Source organism: Rhopalosiphum padi, chromosome 1 (genome assembly GCF_020882245.1).
Source record: "Rhopalosiphum padi isolate XX-2018 chromosome 1, ASM2088224v1, whole genome shotgun sequence".
In the NCBI taxonomy this organism is placed as follows: domain Eukaryota; kingdom Metazoa; phylum Arthropoda; class Insecta; order Hemiptera; family Aphididae; genus Rhopalosiphum; species Rhopalosiphum padi.
This window is the reverse complement of record NC_083597.1, coordinates 59,389,744-59,409,586: the sequence shown is the minus strand read 5'-3', so window position 1 is coordinate 59,409,586 and position 19,843 is coordinate 59,389,744. Positions and strand designations below refer to the sequence as shown.

The following is a 19,843-nucleotide window of genomic DNA, read 5'->3' as shown; positions in this document are numbered from 1 at the left end:
ATAACATTTCGGATAAGCCACTCGCTATGCTATGCTATACTCGCGGTGCTAGACATAATAATAAAAGTAGTAGGCTTGCCAAAAAAAAAAAATCATAACAACTTTCGCAACCCATAGACTTTCAGTACACTGCAGTATTATCGGGTTGACGGATAGACGTTTGGTTAAGAATCACTGATAGTCGATTTTTCAACCAACGCACATTGCAGAGAAGCTTTGCGGCTGTGGACCTAACGCTCGTTTCATGGAAAAAAAAACTGACCCCGTAAGTTATTGCGTTGTTCTAGCCAGTGAGTTTGCTCTCTCTCGTTCTCTACACATCTTGATAACTTCGATAAAAAAAAAAACCGTCTGATTTACGAGGTTATTCCAGTAAAACCATTTAATCTACATCCATATTAATCATATCCTATATTATATATTGTACGAGGTAATGTTTTTTTAATGCAAAACATTCGGTTTTTCTACTAATTGTCTTTACAAAATATAATGCATAGTATTCATACATCAGTGTTTAGAAATATCATTACAGATACATTAATTTAAATTGTCTATGTTTATAATCATATTTAATATACAGGTATTAATTTACTAAATAAAATGAATAATGGAGCTTAGTAAAGTCTTAAGAAATACTTCTAAGAAACTCTAAGGATCTTAGATACTAGGAACACAAAAAAATATGTTTTAGTCAGAAAAAGGCCGATATATATTAGTTATTTTACCATAAATCAAATAGAAACAAAGTTTTTTTTATAGTTAAAAAAAATAAATATCGATTGCGTACACAGATTTTTAATATAGATACTTTTAATGTTGAAAAATAATTTTTAAAAAGTTCAAAATGTTGTAAGCATATTTTTTACATACCATATTTCACATAATTCAAAGTTAAAATTAAGTTTATACTTATAAGAATGATAACCATATTTTAATCATGTGGCTTTATTTTAATCTGAATCAAAAAATAGTACATATATATCAGCGTTAAAAAAAAAAATCTTACATTTAAATTTTCTTAATAGTAAATCCGTATATTTAATTACATAATATAAATACAATTTAAATTATTATTCTGGAAATTTGGACTGTAAATCATCAAACGTCGAAAACATTTAGATTGTTATAATACATAAAAATTTTAAATAATTAAGTGTGAACAGTATAATATTATGGTTAACCAGATTTCCATTGGGATGATCATCTACATCATACCAGTCATCTTGACACGTCAATTTTCGTACCGAATCTTTTTTTATCACTCACGCAATACCAAAAGCCATTGAAAAACAACGGATGGCAAATTTATTGGGTCGGTTGCACGGCCCAACTCTCGCCATCGACCGTCCAACTGAAAGTCAAATCTTCGAATTCGCATCGCCTGAAAGACGACATGACCATTTTGGGTGCATCCGTCCGTAATGACCGCTGGATATTCCTTTAAAGACGCTTATCCTTTAAAAACCCGTAAAATATCCTAACTGTTGTGTGATTTTTCAATGGAAGTTATGCGATACTCACGTTTGTCCAGTGCAATAGGTGTTGTTACATTATTTTAAAATCGAGATACACATAAAATTGTTATAAATTAAATTGTATATAAAAATTAATTTCAACTTTTTACATTATATGTCGGACACAATCAAAACCAAAATCACCGCTGATGAAACGCGCACTTATTAGTGTTCGACGATCCCCTTGTATTTTTTTTTTTATTATTATTATTAACAAAAAAATACAATTAATACATATTGCTAATATTATATGATGCTCGTTCACTCAATTGAAAACATCAAGCTTTTTTAAATTTTCTGTGTACTTTTTACTCATTTCAATTACTGAGGTCAAACTATATTATTACTACCAACGTTGGTTGTTAAATACACATGGTATAGAAATATTTATTTAACAATCGAAATTGCTACAGTAAAATTTTAAATCCACCCTTTTACGTTAATAATAATAGGTTATACGGCAGTGTTTGGAAAAAAAAATGCATGATTCCTCCAATTGTCAGATTAACCCAATTAAATAAACATTCAGTATCAAACTATTAATTTGGAATATAAGGATACTAAATTGTATCTAAAATATGATATTTCGCACTGTATGAATTGATATTTATAAATGTGATATATCCATAAATTATAGATACAATAAATACGATAAATAAATATCGTATAAATTTGGCTTCCTATACAGTGTATAAGAATGATTCACGATAATAATTTAGATATTTTAAACCCTAAAAGTATAATAATTTTTATAAATTTATTTCTGTAATTTTTTGTATAGCTTAAAAGTTTAACATATTCTGATTATGTACATTAATAAAATTTAATTTTTATATTTTTATAGACAACTTGTGAGGAATCTTGTTTTTAATTATAAAACTTTTTTGTTTAAAAAAAAAAAAATTCATATCGAAATCAAAAAATAATTAAAAATTGTTGGAAATTTAAAATCTATAAGGAGTCGAAATATTTTGAAACTTATAAAATGTATATTAAAGGAAATTTTAAATATTTGGTGAAAATGTCCCTACAGCTATTTATTTTTAAGATAATAAAATAAATTGATTTTGTAGGAAATAGATTTTGCATTTAAATTCCCGGTATTCCTTATTATAATTTTTTCCAATTATTTTAAAAATAATTGAATTATTTACTTATATATAATTTTTAAAGTACCAATTAAAACAATTTTTTTACCAGAAAAAATTCTCAAATTTAAAAATTGAAGCACTTTTACTGTTAATGGTTATATCAAATATAAGAATTCTTAAAAACTAAAAGTATATAGGCACGTTATTGTAAAATGCTAAAATCAATACACTCATTACTTTGCTCGGAATCTAAAATAGAATATCCTTGGCAATATAGTAGAACACACCGTATTTGCTTAGAATAGTTCTTAATTGTATACAATATAATATTTTATGATTAAATTTAAATTTAACATAATATTCATTATATTAACTTTCTGTATGACGAGGTACTCTTGACACCTACAAAACCGCATAGTGAGTTCTAACATTAATTTTAGTTATTTAAATTGGAGGTAATAAAACTTGTAATTTAACATTTATTTTACATATTATAATAATAAATATTGTAATATTATACAGTCACCTAGTATAACTAAAAATTATCATAATTCAATATTAATCATGAAAAAAAAAAATCTAAAATCATAAATTATAGTAAAAATATTAATAATAATCTAAAATAATAAATGAAAACTGTAGATAAAATATACATTGAATAATCAATCCTCTGCAAGTAAAAACTAAATAAAAAAAAAAAAAAAAAATGGAACTTTAAAAAAATTAATTTATACAATATTGTAATAAAAAGTCTATACTTCGTTTAAATTATTTATGATCTTTTTTTATAACGAAATATATAGCTTAGTTAAATACTCGGTATCGAACTATAGTATCGTGGTTTATATTCACAAATGTATTTATTGAATTTAATTAAAAAATAGAGAATATAAAATGGATATTATATTTACATAGTTCAAATTATTTTTTTTTAACTAAAATGTAGATCAAAATAGAATTACTGGAAGGTTATCTTGCATAATATATATATATTTATTTATTTATTTTACGGTGTTCATTTTAAGTCCCATGCGATAAATTGCGGGTCAATGAAATACAATTAAATAAAAAATAAAAATGATAAACATTCAATCGTATTAAAATGGATTATGTCTGATTCCGTTTTATGTAAATACGTATATTTTATAGTTGACTGACGACTGTATTAAAACATTTGCCACCGTTAGTATTTATTATTTGAGATACTAATTTAATTTAAGTATAAAACATTTTATATACATATGTACAAAATTAGTATACTCTCGTTGTTCTAATTCATTCTAGTTAACGTATAACAGCTGCAACTTACAACTCAAGTAATAATATTATCATAACATTTTACAGTCTCTTATGCTTTATTTTATTTTTCAATTAGGTATGTGATACATTGATTAATTACGCAGAGCTTTTAAGACAAACGAAGAATGACTTCTATCCACCAAAATAGAGCAGAATAGTTAATAATGATATGGTGTGAGAGTACAATCAGTCGACGTATTCTGATTATATTTCTACGAGGCATGCTTAAGGTGGCAAAAACAACGCACATAGTCGGTATCAAGTGTAAAAACGGAATAAATATAAATGGTCGACGAAGTGGCAGCGTTGTTGTGATGGCATCGGGAAGTGGGTGGGTTTAAGGGATAAATGATTTTCGACAACGATGTACTGAGTAAACGAAAATGATGTCGAAACCTTTTTGGCGGGTGGATTACGGACACACACACATACGTAAGCACGCACAACAATAATCACGATAATGCGCTGAACGTGGAGAATACAAAATCGCAATCAAAACATGTACAACCACGGTGATCAGTGTCCGAACTCTGGAGTGTGGAGGAAAAAATTGGTTTTTTTCAAAAACCCTCAGACCTAAACTACATGTCTAATATAATAGTCTGATTAAAATTAGACTTCATGAAAAACAAAAGGTTAAAAACTACCATCTATGTGGCTTCTCCGATTAGAATTCAAAAACAGTAACGGTGATACTACAAGCACTTGACTTCGATGAGTTCGATTACTTAACGCTTTTATCTAATTTTTCGAGCAATCTAATCGGTTATCCGCATTGGTCAGATTTTAGTCGAATTGGCCTTGTGAGTTACAGAGTAAAACTCGGCGATCCACTCAAAATATGGGCCGGTTAAGAGTGTTTGATCGTTTTTTTTTTGTTTATGATAACGATAAACTAGGACAAACATAGTAGAAAATATATAATTTAATCGAATTATTAAACCTTACAGTAGCTATAGCGGTAATCAACCGTTCTAGAACTTTGTAGGACGATACCTTGCCAATCCGGCGCTTGTTAACCGTCTAGTGCAGTTAGTCAGCATATAGTTATTGGGTGTGGTGTGAATGGCTCTCAAAGTTTGACGAGGAAGTGGATTTAAGAGCAATGAATAGGAAGTAGATACACTTCAAACTTTGCCATTTAAAAACGCGATATCCGAGTGAGACACACAGATTATGATGGTTGCAGTGTGTATTTATTGACTGCTGAGCATACTATTCCCGAAAAGTTGATGGAGTTTAGATTTAAAATACAGTTTATCTGAAATTTTAAACCCATATGCGGATCTGTATTTGCGCTTGTCTAATATTATACAGTGATAATACCGTCTATATATTATTATGCGACGTTCGTGTTTGAATGGTAGAATATACATTTATCGTATTGTTGGTTTCTAGAAAAAATAAATTGAAATCGTGTATGACTCGAACGTTTACCAATTGAAACTTTGTATCACAATTTATACTTTTTTGCAATTGAGTGCATACATTTTCTTATGGTATGATTGATTTTTACATATAAACGAACGTAATAAATACTGTCTTGTGAATGTAACTTGATCATCGAGTGGCTAGATTTTAATAATGTTAATCTAAATATTATAGAAACAAATGTGTATATAATCCACATAATTTTAACAACAACATACAACAATAGCATAACGATCACTTTTTTTTTCACACTGTTCTCTTTTACAGACAATTGTTTGCACACTTACATACACCTATAAACTTCTAAATACTAACGAATATATGAGTATATTCTATAACATAACCACGATTATAACATACCTAATAAATTAATATTTTTATTTACATTAAACACTGCGCACTAATTAATAAATACGTCATACATTTAAATAGTAATGCAGTAAATTGTTGTTATTAAATAATACAAAATCTTGTGTATTTCGTTAAAAAAAGTATTTTCATGTTTTATAATTTTCTTTTTCACCTCTAAAATATTATTTTTATAATGTAATAATTGTCATTACAGTATCAAAAAGTATTTATTACTATGCAACTGGTGATAATCTTTAAACACGCATTTACAAACTGTTTACTAAGAACATAATATGTTTTCTTAGACATTATTAAAGTTTATCGATAAATCATTACTGAATATTTATTCTAAAAGTTTTCGTAATCTCCAAGTTACTGTCTTTAGGAAACAATTAGGTAACCGCCAAAATCACAAGATAAATCATGCTAGGGACTTGGACTCGAACCATTTACAATATTTTAATTTATGATTGCTATTGTCCTATACTAACAAAGTCGGCACAATAATACCACGTTTGTTAAAATATAATATAATGCATACATGAGCTAGTCAACAATGATATCGATTTTTGTACTTGTTTTTATTTTTTCATCCGAGCTTTGCAAACTTGAGTACATGTAGTAAAGCTAACTGAAAAAATTTAAATAATTTTTCATTCGCTAATGACGATTTTTCAAGTGTATATCCTCGTATTTGTATATCATTATGCCGATAATTTATATAATTATTGTGTATTTTATGAATTCGTCGTGTATTAGTAGAAATTGAAGTTTGTAAAATAATTTCATGGTAATATAAGTACTCACTCAATAGAAAAAGATTAAATTGTTGGCTTAGATATGTATTTTATATTTAATTCAATAATAATAAATAATTAAAATGTATTAAAATAGGTATATAATTATTAATACTTATTAGAAATCTAATAAATATTAAAATAAAATCATATTTAATTTATAAAGAAAATAACCGAACAAGATGGCAATGAAAATTAAGTCAAAATATTCTGGAATCAAATTTCGAATGTATAATAAATCCAAAGTTAAAAAAAACCCATGTAAAGTGCAAAAAATCTAAAAAAAATATAGGAAATTGAAAGTAGCCTGTATACAAAAATAAACAAACAAATAAATAATATTAGTTTGATTATTTAAGTATGATTATCAAATACCAATAATAAAAGTTATAAATAGTATATTAATAATTCATAATAAAATAATGTAATTATTATTATATTATGAATTAGTTACTTAAAATAAATATATTGTTTAAAATTGTCTGTAAAAAAAAAAAAAAAACAATACTTTTTATATATAATTTATTTGATAAATTTGATTTAATTAATTAATTTTATAACAACTAAATAAGTAATACCAAAGATATTTTTCGTTCTTCATATCGTACATTTGTTTTTATATCATATTATTAACATAAAAATAATAAAAAAATTAAAATTAAAACTTGCATACAAAATTATATTATTATTAACTATAGGTAATATTTATCGATATTTATAATTTATTATTGATATATTGGCAATTATTAAAAAAAATTAATATATATATATATTTATTATCTAAATTTAAATAATAATATTAATTAATTTATGCAAAAATATTATTTTCTGACTTAAAATTAACCGTTTTTAAAGTAAAATTTGACACGTGACTACAAAAGTCACTATCCAAGACAATAATTATTATAATCATTATGATAATCTAAAATAAATATAACAAGATTAAGCACTATCTGGTTGCAGAGTTATTAATATTTTTATAATAAAATCATATGGCAACAAGTTAACGTCTCCTCAAAATAAATACATGATTTTTATTTTATATATGTAAATATATTTTACAAATAATTAAGTGTTTTATATAATCTTATACATCTTGTTTTGTACATACCTATTTCAATTAAAATTTCATCCGATATAAAAAAACTTTAACTACAACAATAAATTATACTGGCATCAAAATAGTAAAGTTAATTACCTTTTATAATCAATTAATTTCAATTCACAAGTATTTTGTTGAATTATTAACTTGTGGATACCTAAGGCCTAATACGGTAAATTCAATTCATTATACAATAACGTACGAAAATGAAAATAGTCATTATACACTTTAATATTTATAAAGTATTTTAGTTTGTTGAATTGGAGTGGCCGTAACATATTTTAAGCTTTTATTTGTTAATTTGTGGACGTTTAACATAGTTTTTAATATATTGAGCAACGGCGGAAAGGAAATGGAATTGCACTGTACGCCGTTAAATTATTTCCTAACAACATTGATTCACGATAAAATATGTCGTTGTTTAAACAGGTGAGTGTACTATAGTATTATTGTCAAACAAAGCCGATGTTCTAGAAGTTATTCAATTTTGCAGAACAGTTTGTGTGAAAAAAAGAAAAGAACACCAAGAAAATTTAAATCACTGGCTTTTCTCCTCAAGGTACGAGCATTCAATGTAAATCTACTTTAAATAATAACAATACCAATAATTATAACGGACGGGTAAAGCATTTATTTGTATAGCTTTGAGTATAACAAATTATAATACTTCACCAAAAACTGTCACAACCATCCGAATGTCGCGTACGACTCAGCGGATTCGTTGAACGGCATTATGTTCGAGGTCGTGGAAGGCAGAGATGTCTGAAAAGTGCGTTAAAAACGTTTATTAATGATAATATTGTTTTATGTGGTTTAATAATTAAAAAATAACTCAGCCGCTGAGATTTGAATGAAATATTGCGGAGAGGAGAGAGGTAAGAAACGCAAAAAAAAAATGACAAAATGACATGTACACGTAAATGAAATCATCTTTTATCCGTATATTGCAGGCTGTTGCACCGTTATATTTGTACGGAAGTATTAAGTATATCGACAACCACTTCTCTTTCTTTTCCTTTTGTTCTCACTGATTAGACGAAAATCTTAATAAATTGACCTTGCGGGGATTGGCCTTACCCCCGAGTAGACACGAGGCAGGCCACTAAGTTTCGAACATCGTTAAAATAATGGGGATGGGTGTAGAATGCACGAAAGTTTGTACCGATAATTTACAACAGACTATCATGGAAATATCGTTTTTGGCTTACTCCTAAACCATTTGACCTGCACACTAAACGTGCTATATAACCGTAATTATTATTAATATTATAGAGGTAAAAAAGTACTTAAATGATTTCAGGATTTATTATTATTATTATTTATTTTAATCAAAATAAAGTATGTGTTTTGAATGCTGAATTTATATACATTAGTTGAAAATATCTGTAAAAATTATCATTTTTTGTTTTTAAAGTTAATTAAAAATAACAGTAATTTATTAATTTTCGTTTTCTGTAAAAAACAAAAATTTTACTAAATTGATTCCGATTATTTAATATATTCGATCAAACAATGTGTCGAAATCGCGCCAGCCAACACCACACGCAATGTTGAGTACATAGTAAAAATATACAATATCTCATTTAACGGAAACGTATTATAGGGGACGGTAGTTAAAAAAAAATGACTTTTAGAATCGGTTTCAAGAGATCATAAAATCTGTTATATAAATATTATCATATTGTATGTACTCAGTCGTTCGTCTAAATCACAAAGATGATATTATGTTTTTTAAAAACCATACAGATACAGAATATAATGTTGTGGTTCAACCACCAATGCGAAGGTTGATAGTATAGGTTAAACAATTTCTGTTACTATATATTGTTCACCGTGTCTATATATGATTATTTTATTTTAAAATTGTTTCACTTCATATTATGTTTAGTATTTTTCTGAACTGTTACTGTTACTAAGAATGTTTTATATAAGTTAGTAAATATAATAATATAAAATACCATCCACATATTATATAACGTGTAAGACGTTGAAAAAAATGTATATTATATATATATATTTTTTTTTTTGAATTTTATTGTTTTAACTGTTTATGCACGCATGATAGTGATAGTATATTTAATATATTATTTATATCTTTTATTACCTTATTTATTTTTATTCACAAATCATCTATTTTAATTATTTTTTTTCGTATTCGCTTAACAAAAAAATAACCTTTTCCCATAAATATAATAGTATATTCATGTAGACTAATTTAGAGAACTTTGATACGTCACGGTTTCCTTCTCGTTAAGATTTTTCAACTTGTATAGTTTATTTTGTTATTGTCTGTACATATACAATACCATGCACGTAACCATCTTTACCTTAAAATACAGTCTTTGCAAGTAACCTAAATCGTTACATAATTTATATAATTCAGTCCTAAAAGAGATTACGTTTCGTATAACGATAATTTCTCCCTGGACACGCAACACATTCCACCCAAAAAGACATATATCGCAAAGCACAGCTACGAATATTGATATTTACGATTTACCTGTTTCAAACACAGTTTTATATATCATAATATATTCAATGGCATTATTATTTTCAGAGAATCAGTAATAAGATTTAAAAAAATATATTATCAAATATATATAATTATATTATGTCATATTGTACTAAAAAGCAAATCAATACAATGATACCGTCAATATGCAATTATCACTGTGCACAGTTCAGTTCGCTGTAAGTAATTTAATTAGCACATTAAGGGTCTTGTAACTCAAAATAAAATGTCGGAAATTCTATGTTGATATTGCAGAGTCAACAAAAGAGAACGAAACAAAGGGTTAGGTTAGGTTAGGTTAGGTTCGGTGTACCTATTATGGTAGTGCAGAGCAGTATTATGTAATTCACTAAAAGTTTTACGCTACACATAATTTTAAGGATACGTAATGCAGTTACTTTAATTTTGCCATTTAAAAATGAGTGTTTTCTTATTCATAATATTTACTTGGCCGCTTTTCGAGTAAAATAAAATACATAGGTACAGTACGTCTAAAATTAGTTTAATATTTGAATTTCATTTTCATTGTTGAGATTTACATACTATAGCAATGTAATCGTGCTGTAAACGAAAATAAAATGATAATAATACAATTTTTCGTAAAAAAAACCACATTACCACATTAATAATAAATTTTATGTGAGTGAAAGTAAGTATTCGTTCTATACATAAAAAACATTACTAAACATTATTATTTTTGTATTAAACATACCAATTTTTAAGTATTAGGTTAAGACATTGAAGTAAAATAATAAGTACATACTCATTATACTCGTATATTATATATTATATACATGTTAAATATACCTTAGTATTATTATAACAACTATAATAAAAACAAAAACTAAAGAGCTTATTTTTTACCGTAAACGATTTCTTAACGGGAATTTCTGGGGAAATCATTATGACAGCCGTGTCTTGAGACAGGGCCGGATAAACTAACATAGTGTGTCGTGATCGAAGTCAACAATTAATTTTCCAGTAAGATTGACTAGAAACCAAGGGTATAGGATATAGAATGGGTGCATTAAATACCTAATTTTTTCTATTGATTTACATGATATGGGTATTCGTGTTTATTGTTTCACATTATGTTTGGTCTTTGTTGGAAATGTTGTTCAAATTTCACTGGTCCTTAAAGCAAAAAAATAAAAAATCGTATTCAAGGCCTTTAAAAAACAATGTTATTATATACATCGTAATCCCCAAGTTTGCCGTGGTGCCGACTATTCATTTCGCAGAAATTTCACCTGAAATGGACGAAATCGAGTGAATAATAATATTAATAAAAAAAGCAGTAGGTCATGGAGGATTCATCGCATCTGGGTTCACATCGTTATTTGTCGTTTGCAAGCCGACCGCGTCCAAAGAAAAACTACATATTATATAATATCTTTGCACACCCCCACCACTACCGCCTCAGGATGGCAGAGAAAAATTTCTGGACATTTACCAAATCCCTTCCAAACGCCATTCCGTAGCAACATGCGAGTATAGTATATGTATAATATATATAGGTCTTATGTATTATACGTCAAAATTCGCACTGTATCATCGTTGCAGCCCGCCGCGGCGACGCAATATTATAACACGATGGTACTATATACATCTCTCCGATCGGCACAAATCCACCGTCACGATCGATTTAATAATACACTGCAACAGTCAGTTTTCGGTACGCAAGGAAAATCCTTCCGCCACACCAATATAATAACTCCCCGGACATATTATCGTCCGGTCGGATGTTTATTGCATTCCTCTAAGACGTTGAACGTGATCTCTCGAAAATTACATGGCAACGAAAAATAAAAATAAAATAAAATGAAAAACCTACTACTAATTTCTGCACCAAAATTAAATCTGAAAACCTGCAAATAATGTTATACTACATAATATCATATAATGCACCAACGTACTGAGCGATTATCGTCAAAAACCCAATCATTAAATTATCATAGTTTCCTGATTTTCCGAGAAAAATATGGCTAAAGCATTACGATCGATAGTATTCTACCTATCATTAATAATAATTAATTAAGTAAAATAATATTATAGCCAAATAATTTTTTGGTTATTATAATAATTGTTGTGTTTGTATTTATTTTACATTACGTCTTAAGAAGATTGTCGATATGGACGAAATTCACTCACTCGTCGATTTTAATATTATGACGTCAAATCTAAGAAAATAAATCATTATTAAATTTACCCCAAAATTTAAATCACATCAACAAAATAATATTAAAATGATGATATCTCTGCATAATATATCGTCTCTGTTTTACAAAATGTACAACATAACAAATTTACTATTAGTATAACTGATTTTTAGTTGTTAATTTAAATATTAGATCAAATTTACCTGTATTATCAAACTTAGTAAAAACACTATTTATTATTTCTAGTCGGTTTTTCACGATATTATTTTAATTTTTAAAACGAATAATAATTCTGTATGATACTAAAGTATAAACATGATTAAAAATTAAAATATCATGAAAAACCGACGACAGTTAATAAATAATATTCTTACCTATAAGTTTGATAATAGGTCAATTCGTTCTAAAAGTAAAACACAAAATCGTTTCTACTGAAAGTAAAATATTTACTATGTTGTACGTCTGTAAACGGAGACCAAACATACGGATTTAGCATCCTTTTAATAATTTATATTTCATTTTTGCATACCTGTGTTCATCGTTTTTCCATAATATCCTTTAAATACTTCGGACGGATTTATTATTATGTATATGCAATGAATATCATAAAATAAATACAAACGACTATATTTTTATTTTTCAAACTTTGCTTTGATTTTTTTGTTTAAACAATAACCACGAGTTATATGTTTGATCAAATACATTTTTTGAAAACTCAACATACCCTAATCGAAATTTGAATTAAAAAGGGTAATTTAATTTTTAGGTTCAAAACAAGGTTGGACAATCAACGGAAATATAAAATAAATCAATAGAGCTTCAATTAATATAATAAAGTTTACGTAATGAAATGATATTATGTAATCATTAAACCTGTAAATTTGTAGACAATTATTTTTAGATTACTGAAAAACATGGCTTCCTTTATAAAAATTTTAAACTAAGTACTAATCGATTAAATTTTAAAACTTTTATTTTGCATGTTAGACATTAATTGAACATTTCTAATCTTGACAAATTTGGATATATTTAAATAAAAAACTATTTTTCTTTGACGATTTTAGATTATATTTCAGATAAACATACTTCACTACTAAAATAGAAAAATAAGATACTAATAGTAATATTAAAAAATTATAAATAGAGACTGACGATTTATCATACAATTCAAATGTTGTAATGACCTACTCGATGATGGGTGAGATACACTGGAAATCAACTATAATACGTAAAAGCAACTTCCGCGGTTTTCAAAATAGGTACTCTGGTAAATGATTAAGAACCACAAATAAAAGTACTACTAACATTGTCGTATGAACTTATAAAAGAGAGAGTTGTATAAAAACAAGTCCTTTGTATTCTGAAAGTTACGTGACTTAAAACAATTAATCCAATTATTATTTGACAATCACAAAAACTTTTTATTCTGCTACGAAAATGAGATGAATTTATTTGCAAAAGCTAATACAGAAATACTATGATGTTTATCAATTACATTTAGATAATTATGTTATAGACTAATATTATTATATTATTATCTGAATGATGATTTTTAAATATAATATTAATTTTAGAGTTATGTAATGGAGTAATGATAAACATTTGAATTTTCTTGTTAATTATGTTATTTAATCTATATTAAGTTCTAACTTCAGTATTTTAATTATATTTTGCTTGACTAACAAATTATAATCAACAATTTACTAAAAACTCTTTTTCTGAAATTTCTGTTTTATATGCAATTATATTGTCATTACGTATTTAAGTCTAACAAAGTTCTGTAAATTAATACTTTTTGAACAAAATATATATATGACTTCAAATTAAGTTGTAAAAACTATTTCGCACTTTCTCACAATCTTTTACACAATAAATTACTTAGTGATTACATTTTGTATTTTATTTTATATTAATTAGAATCAATTAAAAGTGATATAATTATTTTAAAATCAATAACACAGTATGATATACATAAAAAAAATGTACCAAATAATACATAAAAAGATTAATTTTTTATAAACTGTGATTAATTGAATTTAAATTTATGCAGAATTTGGAATATATGATTGAGATAAGTCTACTGAAATCTTCAGTTAATATCAAGCAAATATTTTATACTTCTTTTCTGAATTTTGCATTCTAAACTACTCTAAAAGAATTGTTTTTTAAAATCTATACAAATTAAATTATTGCAATCTATCAAAATAAAAACTGTACTTGCATTGATAATAATAAATTGTTAATTTATATTTTCTATGAATATGACCTATGAACGCAGTGGTATGCTATAACTTATAATTCAAACACTTTAAAATTAATATTAATGTTTATCGTATTCGGAAATTGAAGAATCAATCCTATTTATTATGAAAAGTTGGTACATTAACACATTTATTTGTTAATAGAAATAAATATAGTTGCTGACATAAGACACTTAGTGTCGTGATATTTTTAAATCCCGTGAATCGTATAAAATCGTGATTCGATCATTGCGCCACCCGGCCACCCCTCCCAGATATAGATGGTAAACCAGCACTCTATCATAGATTTATAGTATTATTATGATCTTGACCACGTGCACTGTCGCAAGACGACCGAAATAATAAATGGCGAACTTTGTTTCAATTCCTGACGGTGGGATCGGTTTAAAAATAGGATTTATCGACCTCGCAACCCGGTCCGGACATACAATGAGACTCGAATTAGTATAAATTCTAAAGTGCAATAAATCCCGTGGACCGGGAAAGAAATAGTCGCACAGTAGCAATAAACGGGCGCGCGGGCTGGTAGATGTGTGTACACATAATAAGTATGCGCGCGTATCGACATTGACCTAGTAATACGACCATAGTAATAATTATAAGTGAAAGTGGTCTGTGGGGAAAAGTTGAAATGCATGTCGCGTACTCTGCACTGGGAGTGTGCACCCGCATAACATTATAATAATATACGGAAGTAATTAATACGTAATTTATCTTTTTTACGTTTCGCGTGCGCGTACGACGACAACCGCTCATGTTATTAGCATTATTATTAATAATATTATTATGTAGGTACTAGGTAGGTACTACGTGTGACTGTTGTTGCAGATAGTAATGCATAATAACAATATCACTGCAGTGTGGCTTATAATTATACCGATGTACTTGTTTTCCGAAGCAAGACGCGCGCGTTAAAGGTTTGCGCGCGTTGGCCGTTTTAATCTAGTCATATATAATATCTTTTATTTCAACGTTCAATGTTGTAAAGGTTTTCCGCCGGTTATGATAATATTATTATTTCGCCCGGTTCTGCGGCGGTGACGGTGTTTAACAAAAGGATTGCCGTCCTCTTTGCTGCCCGATGCGGGCGAACGTCTAGTTATAAACGCGTATAGGTATCAGCCCCCCCGTCGACGACGACGGCGACAACGGCGCAGGCCGTGCTATTTCCGTTTTCGCGTGTTGGTTTATTATTACTGTAAGTAAAACGCTCGTGTGTTACGCTCACTATAATTATTATTATTATTATTATTATTATTATTGTGTGTTGTCTTTTAATAAAACCGTATATATACATAATTTTCGAACGCGTGCGCATGTGTGTGCGCGTGTAGTACAGCATATGCCAAACCTCGTGTAGTGGTCGACGGGACGGGCGCGAGTGTGTGTAGAGAGGAGACTTATCGATTCGGAAGTACTGCCAAAACGGACGTGCATTTGGTATCGTATTGTAGCTTTCACGTACGCGCGGATCCGGACGCACGGACCGGAAAAAAAAACCGCCGGTGTTCCGGTCGTATTAGGTTTATACCCGAAGTCCCGAACGTTCACTTAAAGTTTCGATTTCCAATGTAACTTTTAAATTATAGACGGTTAAATAATGTTGTTTCGTAAATCGTTTTCGCTGACGACGACGGTAAGTACACACAAACACACACACACACACACACACATGCGCTACCGTTGCAACATTGGACATTTTTTGTTGGACTGCATACCCACCCGGTAATAATAGTTTCAACGTTTTTTCTCCTGTTTCTTCCACCAACAGTTTAGCTATGGCACGTTATTATTACGGTCCGCTCTATAGATTACCGGCAACTAATGCTCCCTGCCCCGATGCCCATCGTTGGTAAGCGGATCGTTTTAGTCGTGGGTTTGGAAATAATTGAACACCGATACTCGTTTGAACGTATCAATAATTCCAGCATTACAGATAGTGTTTGTATGTGAGAATGTATGTGTGTGACAGTGTGTATTAGAGAGAAAGAGAGAGAGAGAGAAAGAGAGAGAGATAGAAATAGATGCACTAAATTGCGAATTCCGTTTTATAAATAATAAAATAAGAGCGCCGGAAGTGCTCGATTTTTTTTCTTTTTTTTTTGCTATACTATCCGCTCGAATAGAAGAAACGTATAAACGAGGCAGCTAAATGGAAGCGGCAGTCACGGATTCATCGTCGTATATCCTCCTTAGTCCTTACACCCATGGCCATATTACAAACTGAAACTGCTTACACGATCCGATACCGTGCAGGATATGTGTACCTAATGTAGAACTTTGTTTTTGGCGTCTGTGTATACATAATATATCACAGAGGCATTGAAAACATAAATACTATGATAGTATTACTATCTATTATACATGCAAAATATCCATGGGGACTTAATCAGCCATTTGGTTTATGAGACCACATTAGACAAACGCGTGACCCCTCACTTCCGTCACGTAGCTGGTAACCAAATAATAATAATATACCATGCCAGCACAGCAACCACCGAAAGCATTCGACGAGGTCCATAAATCGCGTTGAACCATGCAATTCGCCGTGGTCATCTTGGAGAGTTTGATGAATGGATGGTCATTATGATGTTGGATGGCGGTGGAATCGCGGAGGGCGTGAAAGAGGTAGGCAGGTCAGTAGATTAGCAAACAGAGTCAGCACCGCTGCAGCGTGGACAAAAACAAATTTCAGCTGAGCTGCAACCACTGCACCACTGTTATATATTATATGTGTCTGTTTAATAATGTATGCCATTATCACCGTATGTATATATATATATATGTGGGAATGTACCTATATTGTATATATTCGATACATCTATTGTCCTATAATTTATAAAAGTGTGTAGGTATTAAAATTAAACGTTAATAAATTACTGTTAATGTTATTATTAGAAATGGATGTTATAGAGAAAAAGTTGTAAAATTTATCACAATATTTCAAATAAGAATCATTAACCCTAATAATAACATTTCATATTTTATTTAATGTATGTCGATTTACTTTGGTATAAATGTATAATTTTGTTACTTATTTTTTTCCACGTGGTAATAACTTAATAATAATACAATAATGTTTAAGGAAATTGAAAAACGTAAAATTAAATTAATAGTAAAGTTGATTTCTACTGTAACAGTTAATATATTTATTATGTCGAAAAACAAAAAAAAAAACTATAACAAATTTCATTCATCTAACAGATATAATACATTATTATATTGTATTTTGTATTTATCACAAAATTTTATAACGTTTATTGTAGTCATGGTTAGTTGCGGGAGACGTCAAAAATGTATACCTCGCGCACCCATCCATTTAAGACAGTATATACGCCATCGTTTTGATAACGCACATATTATAGTCACTGCACCATCGTCGTCGGCTAATATCGAAACGTCCAAAACTATTAATCGTAGTCTTCGCCGAAGTCATGGCTGCTTACCTCGTCAGCCAACGACAATGTCAAATTCCGTTTTAGTTTCCATAGACGAAGTGTGTTATGTGTAACGACTAAAACTTCAGCGAAACTAGACCGTTCTGGCTGTTCTAAAGAGACGAAGAATTCACGCGTTTCATCATAACTCTTATTACGTTGCACGAACAAAAGAAATTTCAGGACATAAGGCAAGCACTCCCTAGAGATATGACGACGCAGCCATTTAATATACGTTTATAACTTAATACAAATTTCATCTGTTATTAGTTAATTATCACATTTATATGAAACACGATGTGTTAATGATCCAAAATATTGAGTTCCGTTATTTTACATTTTATTTTTGTATAATTGTTCGTAAACCGTCGTTTTCTCACGAATACAGCTGAGTCTTATGATAGTATTATGCTATCGAGAAACAAATGTGTGAGCAGGATTGTTATGTATTATAATAGATACACATTTAGATATTTAGTACATATTTTAAGGGCGCAATTTTACTCTGTATACCATACCAATATCTCTAAAAATATAAATAGAATAAGGGTATGTTGTTTGTTTTATCATGAATCTCAAAGGTACGTAATAATAATATCTGAAGTTTGAACCATTTTTTATTATTCTACGTCAGTAAATTACATCTAGATATGATTAAATACACCATAGGTACACCTACATATTGTGTTCAAAAAAACAATTATTGAATATATATATAATATTATATTATATATACGAGCAACTTTGTATTAAATATCAAATACTTCAAACAGTGGTGGATTTTCAACATTTTCTTTTTTTTTTTTAAGATGGTGGTGGGGTGGATATAAAAAAAATATATATTTCAAAGATATTGTTTTATTTTTATTAAAAATAAGTATTGACTATATTTTTTTCATAATTCATTCTTGTAATATAACTTATTACCGGGGATTACCGTTGCTACGGACGATTTTATCAAAGTATAAATATATAATTGTTGAGAAATTAAAAATAACTACCTATTCACCATATTATTTCAGTATATTTGAAATTGGTTTGTACAATAAAAACACCATATAATAGTGTATACTGTATAATATATATAAATATCTATGTCGGGGTAATCCAAAGGCACTGAACGGTAAATATCCAGCACTATCTTCAAACAATAACTGTAATTAAAATAAATAATCAACAAATCAAATTGTTATTATTATAGTTTATATTATATATATATATAAATATATATTATATAAAAAAACAATATCTATTAAAGTCGATAATAATAATAATGGTACGTATTATAGTACAAGTAAAATATTATTTGTTTATTTACATGGATGTGAACTGTAAATAATTTGACAACAAATGTTTTGAACGATATTAAAATAAGCGCAATTGATAATACATTTTTCTATACAAATATAAATATAAAACTCAATGATGATAACCAAGACTGAACAAAGACATTATTAATAAACAGTTTTTAATAATCGACACGGTTGTAGATAGTATAATAATATAGTTGTGAAATTGACAACGATAAAGAATGCTTGAATATTTTTTTTTTGAAAAAAATTAAAAACATCAAAATAGAACTCAGTTGATAGCAGTTGACTAAATCTTTTGCTATGTTTATGTGATGTCATGTATTATAGTAATAACTTCTTTAATTTTTTTTTTTTATATGCATTGTTTTACTTTTAAATTTTTTCTTAAGAAATTTAAAAAGTCGACAACACGTCCTATTTTAATTACTAACAAATAATATAAATAACCGTAAGGATAATATAATATTATAATATTATGTACTACCATAATTACTTATTATTCAATTTATAAAATTTCAATAATATTATCGGTACTCTCTTAAGAATTTAAAGACCTATTACACGGCTTATTTATTT

General features: G+C 28.2%; 1 protein-coding gene across 7 annotated transcripts in view; it reads right to left on the bottom strand.

Moving 5' to 3' along the window:
• LOC132917409 (junctional adhesion molecule A-like) overlaps window positions 1–19,843 on the bottom strand; it is a 285,049-nt gene that overhangs the window by 178,054 nt on the left and 87,152 nt on the right. For 3 of the 7 annotated variants that reach the window (XM_060978136.1, XM_060978135.1, XM_060978139.1), the window contains one exon: window positions 8,258–8,347. The exons of the other annotated variants lie outside the window; for them this stretch is intronic. The gene's annotated coding sequence lies outside the window, so the exon portion shown is untranslated. The remainder of the gene's footprint in view (window positions 1–8,257; window positions 8,348–19,843) is intronic. 7 annotated transcript variants of the gene reach the window in all.